Source organism: Nicotiana tabacum, chromosome 24 (assembly GCF_000715075.1).
Source record: "Nicotiana tabacum cultivar K326 chromosome 24, ASM71507v2, whole genome shotgun sequence".
Lineage (NCBI taxonomy): Eukaryota > Viridiplantae > Streptophyta > Magnoliopsida > Solanales > Solanaceae > Nicotiana > Nicotiana tabacum.
In genome coordinates, this window is record NC_134103.1 from 80,964,633 (window position 1) to 80,976,877 (window position 12,245).

The following is a 12,245-nucleotide window of genomic DNA, read 5'->3' on the forward strand; positions in this document are numbered from 1 at the left end:
AATACTAAGACAGCTCTGATACCCACTCCCTTGAAGTTTGCTGGTCCGTCGAAGAGCATCATCCAACCATCGTACGCCTCGGTAGTATCTTCTCCTACAAATGATACCTCCTCGTCTGGAAAATACATTTTCAATGGTTTGTATTCTTCGTCTACTAGATTTTCTGCCAAGTGATCCGCCAATGCTTGCCCTTTGACTGCCTTTTGAGTTACATAGACGATGTCCAACTCACTCAACAATATTTTCCACTTTGCTAACTTACCCATAGGCATGGGTTTCTGAAAGATGTATTTCGGTGCCATCCTTGATATGAGATATGTAGAGTATGCACAAAAATAATGTCTCAACTTATGGGCTATCCATGTCAAAGCACAGCAAGTGCATTCCAACAAAGAGTACCGGGCTTCGTAAGGCGTGAACTTCTTGCTCAGATAATATATCACTTGCTCCTTCCTTCCAGTTTCATCATGTTGTCCTAGAACGCAACCAAAAGCCCCATGCAATACAGATAGATAAAGCAGCAGAGGTCTTCCTAATTCTGGTGGGACCAACACAGGTTGTTTAGATAAATACTCCTTGATTTTGTCGAAGGCTTTCTGCCATTCCTCAGTCTAGCTTGTCGCAACATCTTTCCTTAGCATTTTAAAGATTGGCTCACATATCACAGTTGATTATGCTATAAAGCGTCTGATGTAATTGAGGCGCCCTAGAAAACCCATCATATCTTTCTTGTTTTTTAGAGGCGGTAGGTCCTGGGTAGCTTTGATTTTTGACGGGTCTAGCTCAATACCTCGGTGGCTGATGATGAAACCTAACAATTTTCCAGTAGGAACTCTGAAGGCACACTTTGCAGGGTTCAACTTCAAGTTGTATTTTCGAAGCCGATCGAAAACTTTCTTCAGGTCTGCTATGTGATCTGAACTCCTTTTAGATTTGATGATAACATCATCCACGTACACCTCTATTTCCTTGTGTATCATGTCGTGGAAGATAGTCGTCATGGCCCTCATGTAGGTGGCCCCAGCATTCTTCAAAACTAAATAGCATCATTTTGTGACAATATATTCCCCATGGTGTGATAAAGGCGGTCTTTTCGGCATCCTCTTCATCCATCCAAATCTGGTGGTATCATGTGAAGCAATCCACGAAGGATTGGAGTTCATTGGCACAGTTGTCAATCAGTATATGTATGTTAGGCACCAGGAAATTATCCTTAGGACTTGCTCTATTCAGATCTCGGTCATCGACACATACTCTAACTTTCCCATCTTTCTTTGGAACTGGCACAATGTTGGCCAACCAGGTCGGGTATTTGACCACTCAGAGAACCTTGGCTTGGATTTTCTTGGTGACCTCCTCTTTTATCTTCCAACTCATATCTGGCTTGAACTTTCTGAGCTTCTACTTCACCGGTGGACACATGGGATTGATGTGTAGATTGTGAGCTACTATGGATGTGCTTAAACCAGTCATATCATCGTAGGACCATGCAAAGATGTCTTCATACTCCTTTAGGAATATGATATACTCTTCTTTCTCTGACGGTGATAGATGAATGCTTATACGAGTTTCTTTGACTATTTCGGAATCCCTAAGTTAACGGCCTCAGTTTCCTCCAAATTAGACTTTGGTTTGTTTTCAAAATTCTCTACTTCTTTGACGAATTCGTCAGTTATTAAATCATCTTCCAGCTCTTCTGAGTCACTGTCCTTATGTTGCGTTGTCTCATTACATGTCACAGTTATAGGTTCATCGGGATATGTAATAATCATGCTGAAAAGAATGTAGAAAGATAATAATAAATATGAAAATCAGTAATGCATTAAAACTTTAAAATATCAACAAATACGAATCGATGGCTCGAGTAATTATTTCAAAACAAAATACTGGAAATGTCTTAAATGCTCAAAACTATTTGAAAGTAATTCATGCTATATGGCCATGCTACCCAGGAACTCGGCGAGCCCGGGACGGTGTCGCGGTCCAGTTTTTGAGAACAACTCCCTCCTCAATTATCTGAATGGTAAGGTCTTCCTCTTCCCCCTCCTCAACGATTGCACTGCAATCCATGTCTTCTTCATCTGGAAACAACCTTCTCATGCCGGCCAATACCTCATCTTCCTCAGATCCCCATATCATGTCAGCCTGATAGAATGTTTGGTGCAGCGGTGGTACGGGTTGTTCCAGTGGACAATAAGGGGCACGCCATGGCGGTGTCCAATCCTGATATTCTTGCCATGTATATTCATATCTGAGTCCAAAGGTCGTGCCACGATATTGTGTATGTACGGGTTTGGTGATCCCCTGAAGCTTTTTTCCAAGACCCTTGCCTGGTTCATATCCTGTCCACAACAATATGCTTTCTATCTTCTTGCTCCACTATCGATCCTTTTCAATTGCGTTCACCCATTCAATGCGGTGATACGTTTCTCCGCCCAACTTACTCCTATTTTTGATGACTGGAACGGTCTGATTAGTGTAGGTGGGGTTGCTTCCATCTTCATGAATGATCACCTCCTGATGATTCCACTCAAACTTCACAGCCTGGTGCAGAATTGAAGCCACTGCCCCGGCTGCATGTATCCATGGTCGTCCCAACAATAAATTATAAGTAGAAGACATATCTAGCACTTGGAACTCAACATCAAACCAAGTTGGAACCATCTGTAGATTGAGGTTGATCTCCCCGATAGTGGCTCTCTGAGATCCATCGAACGCTTTCACATTCATGCTTCCCATTCGTATCTCGTTCAGGCCTTTACCAAATCTCTTTAGAGTGATCAGCGGGTATATATTTAGACTCGAACCTCCATCTACCAAGACCCTGGCAATGAACTTATCCTCGAATTGCACTGTGATGTACAATGCCCTGTTATGACTCAGTCCTTCTGGTGGTAACTCATTTTCGTGGAAAATGATTTTGTGGCTTTCCAGTACCGTCCAACCATGTTATCCATCTCTCCACTAGTGATGCAGGCGAGTACATAAGCCTCACTTAACACCTTCATCAAAGCATTCTTACGTGCGTATGACTTTTTCAACAGTGATAAGATGGATATCTGAGCAGGAGTCTTGTTCAGGTGGTAATCAACATAGTACTCCCTTGCTTGTATCTTCCTCCAGAGATCGTCAGTGCCAGTCTCAACAACATGTGGCTTAGGTGCAACTTCTTTGCTCGTTCCTCCCAGATTCTCAGGTGTGTAAACTCTACCGGTCCTAGTCATACCTTGCGCAGCACCTGTTTCTTCCATTTTGTCTTTTTCCTTTCTCTTTGCTTCCGTAGCATAATCCCACGGGATGACATCGGACTCGTAAGATGGCATGGGAGCTACCATTACAGTGAAAGGTGTAGCTACCTCAACTTCAAATGGCGCCTGGGTTTGAACCATAACTAGCGTGAGAGTGATCAGAGATATTTTAGGAGCGTCTCCCTCTCGAATTAGTCCAATGGACCCTTCCTGATCCCACTCCTCATCAGTTTCAATCACGTTCACTCCCTCACCTCTGTCGGGGAACTTGTGATTTTTGATGACCATCAACCTTTCGTAATACTATGGATATTGAGCTCTAACAAAGAACTTGTTCATTTGTTATTCTTCAAGTGCTGGCCTTACCTTTGCGGCCTCTGATCTCCAATGGGTAGCATACTCGCGGAAGGTTTTTGTCGGCCTCTTCTTGGGGTTTTGAATGTAGAAAATGCGTGGCATATTTTCCGTGTTAAACCTGAATCTATCCATGAAATCTAATGCCATACTCAACAGATTAACCCACTTCTTTGGGTTTTGACTTATGTACCCAGACAAAGCGTCCCTTGTAAGGTTTCGCATGAACAGTTTCATGTGGATTTGTTCATTTTTGCCCACTCCTACAAGCTTGTCGCAATACTTTCTCAGATGCACCTTCGGATCACCAGTACCATCAAACATTTTGAACTTGGGAGGTTTGTAACCCTCTGGCAGTTCCACATACGGCTGAATGCACAGGTCCTTATAGTTTAGACTTTCAACGCCTTTCCCCCCTTCAACACTCTGAACTCTCCCTGTGAGCTTCGTGAGTTTCCCTCCATGTTTCTAATGAGTAGGTCCTTCTCAGTTGGTCCGAGTATGTATAGGGTTTGCTATGGGGTATGGGGTAAGGTTTCCACATATATCAGGTTGCTTTGATAAATTCCCAAAACTTGGGTATATTGGTGGTCATTGGTCGAGTTTTGGGGATCGGGAGTGGGTTGTGGTGCATTTTGGGAAGTGTGATAAGTGGTGATTTATGGGTATTGAGTTGGATGATGGTGGTGTTGTTGAGGGGTTGGCACTGAAGGCCGGTTAAGGTTTTGGGGAGGTGCAGGATTATGATACTGGTGTTGTGCAGGAGGATTCAAAACTATGGGTTGTGGATTCTGATTTTGTGCATTTTGTCGTGGTGTTTGGTTCTAGGTAGTCGAGTTTTGCTAGTGGATCTCGGGAACATTGAGAGTGAGGGAGAGGTTTGCCAGATTTCGGACGTGCTCAAGCTCGCCCTATAATTCCAAGATTTTCTGTTCCAAATGTAAGACCAACTCATTCTACCCCGGAGTACTTCTGCCATCTGAAGTTTCAACGTTTTCTGTTATAGCAACATTGTCTTTCCTGATACCGCTTAAATCATCCATTTTCTCTTTGCCCTTGCTTTTACTTTTCAGGTCGCTAGGTGGAGGAGGAGGTGGAGGACTTATGGATCCAGTGTGGTATGTTGATGATGCCAGTATGCACGAACCAACCTTTGGGAATGGGAATAATCAAAAATTAAAGAAAAAGCAAAAGATAACCAAGTCAGTAAGGTGAAATAAAAGAGTGTTCGCAATATTTAAACATGTTTCACAAAATCATGTAATAATTTGCGTCCTAATTTGGGGAACCTCATTGTACCTGAGGTAGGCCTAAGCAACACATAGACTTGGAGAAAATTGATGCCAACTTTGCTTCATTTCATTAGTGCGAAAATAGGCCAAACAAACTTTCACTAAATCGATAATAATAATAAAGTCAGTAATGACATCAAGCCTTATTACATCGAAATCTAATCTAAGCTAGAAAGTAGTAAAGAACATTATCTCCTAATCTACTAGGTCCTTGAAGGACCTTCTCTCCATCAATCAAGTTTCCCAGGTCGCGCATATCCAACAGTAAGTAAGCTTTTGCTAGATTCCCTCCCTCATCGTTGTTCATGCCTTGACAATCCGAGAGTCTCATTCTCATCTTCCCTTCTATCTCTATCAGTCCTTATTCCAGGTATTCCAATATTTTCGTTGACTCAGTGGCAAACCCCTTCCATTCCCTTATCGCCTCTGTGTTCACTTTGTGCTGCTCCAGATGTTTAGCTTCGGACTCAAACACCCTTTGCGTAGCCTCTTGTACTTCACCTGTGCCTCAACCACTTCATCTATGATTCTATCCTTCAGGTTGACTCCTGGTTTGATGCCCTCAGCTACGTCGTCTTCCAGCCATGACAGATAGTAGTACATATGACCGGCGTGATACATGTCTGGCTCAATAGTCTCTCCTTCCACAATGATCTTTTGGTTCCACATGTGTTGCGCTTCGAACTTGAACGAGATGACATCTCCCTTGAAATCTGCCTTGTACTGGACCATGTTGGAAACCCGAGGTATGACTTGTTTTCTTCCTACTTGTCTCATTACCCTTATAGGAGTGTAAGGGTAGATACCTCGCAGCCCGATCAGTACCAAATGAGTAGTATCCCTTGACCTGATGATGAACTCACTACTAGGAAACCATTTAAACATCCAATGCACTTGCTCGTCTGTCCGATTACTGAAGAAATGCACCCAACTTACAATATTTCTAGGTTTTTCAAACTTGTCTAGAATAAACATCATTTTCTTTGGGTGATGGTTGGCTATGTAGTCACTTAGTGGCCTTAATAGAAGTTGTTGACTATACTCACCCCTCTGAAAGTGTTCCAGCAACCAGACTTGTAGTAATAGATTGCAACCCTCAAAGTGGCCGAACCCACGCTTACACCGATCTAAAGCACGGTACATCTTAGCTAAGATCATTGGGATGATAGTATAAGTTTGTCCTTCCATACCATCCATTAAGGTCCTGGCGACCATGGCTAAGCGAGTATGAAATCTTCCCCCTTTCATTGGAAAGATTAACAACCCCAGGAAGTAGACAATGAAAATATAAACCCCGCATTGCACCCATCCAAAAGAAGTAATGGCTAGTTCATCATGATGAAGACGATATGTCTTGCTATGCCCATAAAGCTCGTAAAGAAACTCAAAAGGGTTGTATGATTTTTTTAGACAGAGCAGTTCATCATTCTTCTTGAAATTTAACATTTTTAGAAAACCGTGGGGAGTGCGATTCTCTGGTACTAGCAGTCCCGGACTATCCTATGGTAACTTGGTGAAACCCCTTATTTCTTCTAGGAGAGGAGTCATGTCTATATCGCTGAATTGAAAAATAGCTCGTTTCTCATCCCAAAATATGGTAGTGGCCTCGATCAATTCCCTATTTGGTTGAATGTTTAGCAAAGATGGCAGGTCACCAAGTACTCTCCTCACATGATTCTTATCACAAGACGCAAGGTCTTTCCACCAGTCAAGTAGCAGAGGCGGGATATTCTGGACCATACCGAAACTGGGGATTTCGTGCTTTATTTTCTGCAAACAATCAAAGGTTAGCCCTTCTCCCCTCCAGATTTGACTACTTACGCAATAATGATCAACACATTGGCACATTGTCTCCAAGTAATGCAAATAATATGATAGTGTCCATTGGGATTGTGGAAATCCCATCGGACTGTGGACAAGGTTTATCTTAGTGGGTTGTTACGTTAATAACACTTCAACCCGTACTAGGTTTAGCATGATACATGTACATTTCAAATCGGAGTAGGGTTTCTAGAAGGGTCTAGACTGGTATTCCCAAGTGGACAACTTGAGAGGGAAAGGCACGGGACCGTCGACTGCACCGCCGATCGACTAGTCTACCACAAATAAGCCTTTCCGATTTAAAAGAGTGATTTTAGGAAAGCGCGGACACTCATCAAGCGCCGTTATGTTGATAATTGGCATGAATAGAGTATGATGCAGAGCATGCTTTATGCAGAAATAATGACACATTGCCAAATATTTTCATGATAAAAGTACGTAAAAGCAGTAAATAAAATAACAGAAGTGAACATGAAAATAAGAGAAAAGAAAAGAAAGAAAAAAGAAAGAAGTCAGTTTAGCTCATAAAAATGTGCGAGAACGTAATGAAGTAGGAAGGGAAATAGGGATAAGAGAGTCATAATGTAGTAGTCTTAGACAAGATGAAGGAGATGGAGAGAGGTCGTACATGTCATAGCAATTTAAGGGAAGGGATGTGCACGTCATAGCAGTTTAAAAAAATAAAGGTGAATAAAGAAAGGGATGTGCATGTAATAGCATTTTAAAACAAATAAAAGAAAGTAATTCACATAAGTCAAGTTTATTATGGTAAAAGCCTAAGTTTCCCCAGCAGAGTCGCCATGCTTGCGGCCCCGTTTTCTCGCGAAAGCGGGTTTCGACGTGTGACAACTCTTTTTAGATGGGTATTAAAAGAGAAGAGTTACCACCTAACGATTTTTAATGTACGTTAGGGCACTTGTTTGCAAATAACTCTATTTGACTAGTCAACGCCACCAAAGATCAAGTAAGGTCTTAAATTATCTCACAGAGAAGGTGTTAGGCACTCTTCGAGGTTCACAACTATGGGTCCCGACCGAACTTTAGACTATGTGGATTATGTAATTAAGCTAGGTGATCAAATAAATAGAAGAGAAATTCAGAAGTTGTGGAGTCTTATTAAAACATATGATAATCGGTACAAATATTAATAACTACAAAGGTACAAATTATATTGATCTATGTTGAATGACTAAGGGTAAATAACACGCACACAAAAAAGGAGGAGGGGGTCCTAAGTTTTTTAGCCTAAAGGATCACCCCGTGCAATATAAATAATACTTCGCAACTCTTTAAGGTAGAGGTTGCTCGTATTATTCAGCGATTGATGAGCGCAAAACCGGTGTATAAACTTAGGCTCGCTTGTCGAATAAATTATAGAAAAATATCGTATCTACAGGGATTGGATTTAAATAGTGTTTTCGTAGCTTCTAGTTAATTTCTATCTAAGATGTTCAACAATTTAGAGTTTTGTGATTTAAAACTAAAATTAACTAAAGGTCTAAACTATTGACTAATGACAATTAAAACAAGAGTAAGCAAAGAAGATATCAATGGGAGAAAATAGGGGTTGATTGGATAGGTGCAAGATACTTGTCTGGGATTTAACTCTAGTCGATTCACTTCTAAGATTCAAGTGAGTCTCTCGAATTCACTCTATTATTGGTTCAAACATTCAGTAGAAACTCCTCTCTCGATTAAGTCTCAATCTCACAATAAGAACTAACTTAAGCTCGGTGAAGATATGCAAGAATTCATAGTGGATTGATCTTTAGGATAACCTCTTTCGATTATCCTCCTAACTATGTCTACACAGTAATTCAACTAGCCTCTTTCGATTACTAAGAAGAATCAATAAATTTAACCAACAAGATAATGCAAAAACATCACAAGTTATGCCTCTTTCGATTACATGAACATGTGAAAATAGATGCAACAATTAAAACACCCAAAACGATTCAATACATAAAAACTAGAGTTAATATCCACAAACAATTCTCAAAACACCAAATCCATCAATCCCTAAAGAAGAATTATTCCATAGATATGGAGAAATTTATCGCAAATAAGTTTAAGTTAAAGGGAAACATAAAACAATCCAAACCCTTGTCTTGAGTGAGGATTGAATGGTGAAATCCTTGTGCTCTTTCTTCTCCCACTTCTCCTTAGCCTCCTTAGGTCTAGATTATGTCAAAAGTCCTCAAAATACCGTTTTCCCATGTATATATACCAAGTAGGGTCGGGCCCAAATAAACACACCTTCTTCTTCAAGAAATAGGACTCTTCCCAAATAGGACGTGCGCATCCGCGCACCTAGAGATGTGCTCGCGCATTAGGCCGCACACTTTGGATGGTACACTGCCTCAAATGTGCGCCCAGTGCCCGCCTAATGACCCCCGACTCGATTCTTCGTTTCTCTCTTTGAATGCACTAGTGTCCGTTGATCCCCAAACTCGATCCCAACTAAATCCTTGGGACTTTACTTAGACTTCAAAGCTCCAAAATAGCGTGAATTCATCTCATAACATCTACATAGCTCGGAATCACTCCTACAAGGCATAAAACATAATATTAGTGCAAAACGCTAGCGATTAAGGCTCAAACTCAATTAAAGTGTTGTAAATTAGAGTGCGGCAAACAACTAAAACACACAATTATATCCTACCATCAACACCCCACACTTAAACCATTGCTCGTCCTCGAGAAATCAAACTACGCTTTATAATGACACGACCCTTTTACACAACTCTCATAACTCATCATACCAAGAATATTTAAAATTGATTAAACATAATAGTGTAACATCCTCACCTCAAGAATTGACCCGCAAGCACCACGCATTATTTATAACTCACTCACTTACTCTAATCCAGAGGTCAATGACATTATCTTTCCTTCATGAAACAAGTGCCCTCACTCAACAATAGAGAGTAGTTCCACACACCATAGAAATTAAGAACAATTAGGAACTCAAGATAGAAAGAATTCGCTCACTCTCAGAAACAACATTCATATGCCACAAAAGATGAACCATAGGCTTGCCCGTAGTGTACTACTCTACTAACTAAGCTTATTCAGTCAAGGATCAAGTAGGACTTTAATTGGTTGCAATGTAAGCTGCGGGATGGGTATAATACATTTAGATATAAGAGTGACTACACCTCCCTAAGCACTTTAATACATACATCTCATTGTTAAAACCCCACACTTATGTCAAACCAATACTCCACCCGCACATCAATTTACATTAACTCCCAACTTCTTTAAGCACAAATACCTCAAGATGTACCACTTATCAATGAATAATTTTCATAACAATACACTATGTATTTTTTTTTTCTCTTTCAAGTGGCTCTTACTTTTTTAAAACAGTATCCTTATTTCATTAGCTCCACTCAAAAACCAACCCAATCACCCCACACTTCAACTTTTACAAAGTTCATACAATTTCAAGTGCTCATGCGAGGTAAATGGTTCAAAAAGATAGTTAATTCAAACAAATGGGTAAGGCTTGTAATGTGATTGCCAAAGATACAAGATTATGGGCTCAACGGAGTTAACTACGATACATAATAATTTGGTGGGTAAATGCATATCATTGGCTTAACAAAGAAATGCCTATATCACTTCCAAAACTGAATAAAACTATTATTTCGCTTTGCAAACACACATGGAAAGTTCTAGATATCAAATACAATGTACATAATAATACAAATTCTCACACACACGTGGCATATAACTCTTTCAAGATTGGACTATCAAGACACTCTAGTCAAAGCAGTTAAGCTAAGTTAAGATCATACAGTTTAAGGTACTTATACAAGAGTTAAAAACTGAGCCTAAGTGTCACAACTAAAGCACTCACTATTCTCAAAGCATGATAGAGTCACGATATACTGCTTCCAATTCAAATCATAGCACAAGGTTTCCTATTTCTAATAAAAATAAAAACTAACTACACCCGGTTCAAACAAAACCCTTGGAAAAGAACCACAGCAACAAAGAAAAACCAAGGGGGAATTAATACACTACCTAACAAGAGAAAATCTTTCCTTTCTTTCGACTTTAATCCCTCAAGAAACCCATCGAATGATATCCATCGTCGGAAAAAATCGAAAATTTTAAATTTTTTATGATTTTAATTTTTTTTCTTCTATCAAAGTAATAAAACTAACAAACAAAAACTAAGACTAATATACATACATACATACATACATACAGATATCCCCCACCCCACACTTTAAGTTGTGGCATGTCCCCATGATACACAATTAAAAGCATAAGGTAGAGAAAACTTTCCTGAATCTCTAGTCCGGGTCTGAGTCAAAGTCGGGCTCCATTCTTCGTGCCTGAACTAGTGCACACATCCACGCAGACATCTTCTTCTCATCCTTCTTGGGGTACACCCCCACAATTGTCTTTCTCAATAATTAGGACCTTCTCTTTCAAGATTTTCACTCTCCACTCTACACTTGCAGCTGGATTCTCCTTTTTCACCCCCGTCTCTACATTCATCTCGAACGTTACAGTCTCTTCACCCACTCTATACATGAGTTTTCTATCATGTATATCTAAACTTGCTCTACCCGTTAGTAAGAATGGTCTTCCTAATATTAGGAGTATCTCCTTGTTCTCCTCCATATTCATCACTATGAAATCTACAGGAAAGACGAACTTATCTACCCGAACTAAAACATCTTCAACTATCCCCTCAGGTATCAAAGTTGTTTAGTCGGTCAACTGCAAAGATATTGTTGCATACCTTATCTCTCCAAGCTCATTCCCCAATTTCCTATAAATAGAAAAAAGCATTAAATTAATAAAGGCACCAGAATCACACAAAGATTTATCAAAATTAAGAGTGCCTAACGAGCAAGGTATAGTAAAACTCCCTAGATATCCACACTTTTGTGGGAGTTTGTTTTGCAAGATTGTACTGCGCTTAACTACTGATGTCTCCTTGATCTTTCTTTTCTTTATAAGGATCTCCTTCAAGAATTTGACATAAGCTGACATTTGTGAGAGAACTTATGTGAATGGCAAGTTTACATTAACCTGTCTCAACATCTCTAAGAATCTCTCAAACTGCTTGTCCAGCCTTTCTCTATATAACTTTTGGGAAAAGGGTAAAGCAGGCATATGCTCGCTCTCATTAGATTCCTCCATTCTTGAAGTTTCCTCCTTCTTCTTTTTCTCAGCTCTTTTCTTACCTTTCTTCTCCTTATCAACTTCATTTTTCAGCTGCTCCCCAATTTCTTTTCAGGTACACTCTCTTTTTGGACCGGAATGGTATCTTTCAACACTTGTCCGATTCTCAAGGTCACAGCATTTATCGTTTCTTTGGGGTTTCTTTTAGTGTCAACTGGTAGAGTGCTTGAGATTCTCTCGGACAATACAATTGCAATTTGCCCCACTTGCTTCTCCAAATTTCGCAAACCAGTGCCAAGTTCTTTGATAGCTGCCCCATGAGCATCTAATCTCTCATCTGTCTTGACAATAAAGGACTTTATTAGATCTTCTAGCCAGGCTGAGT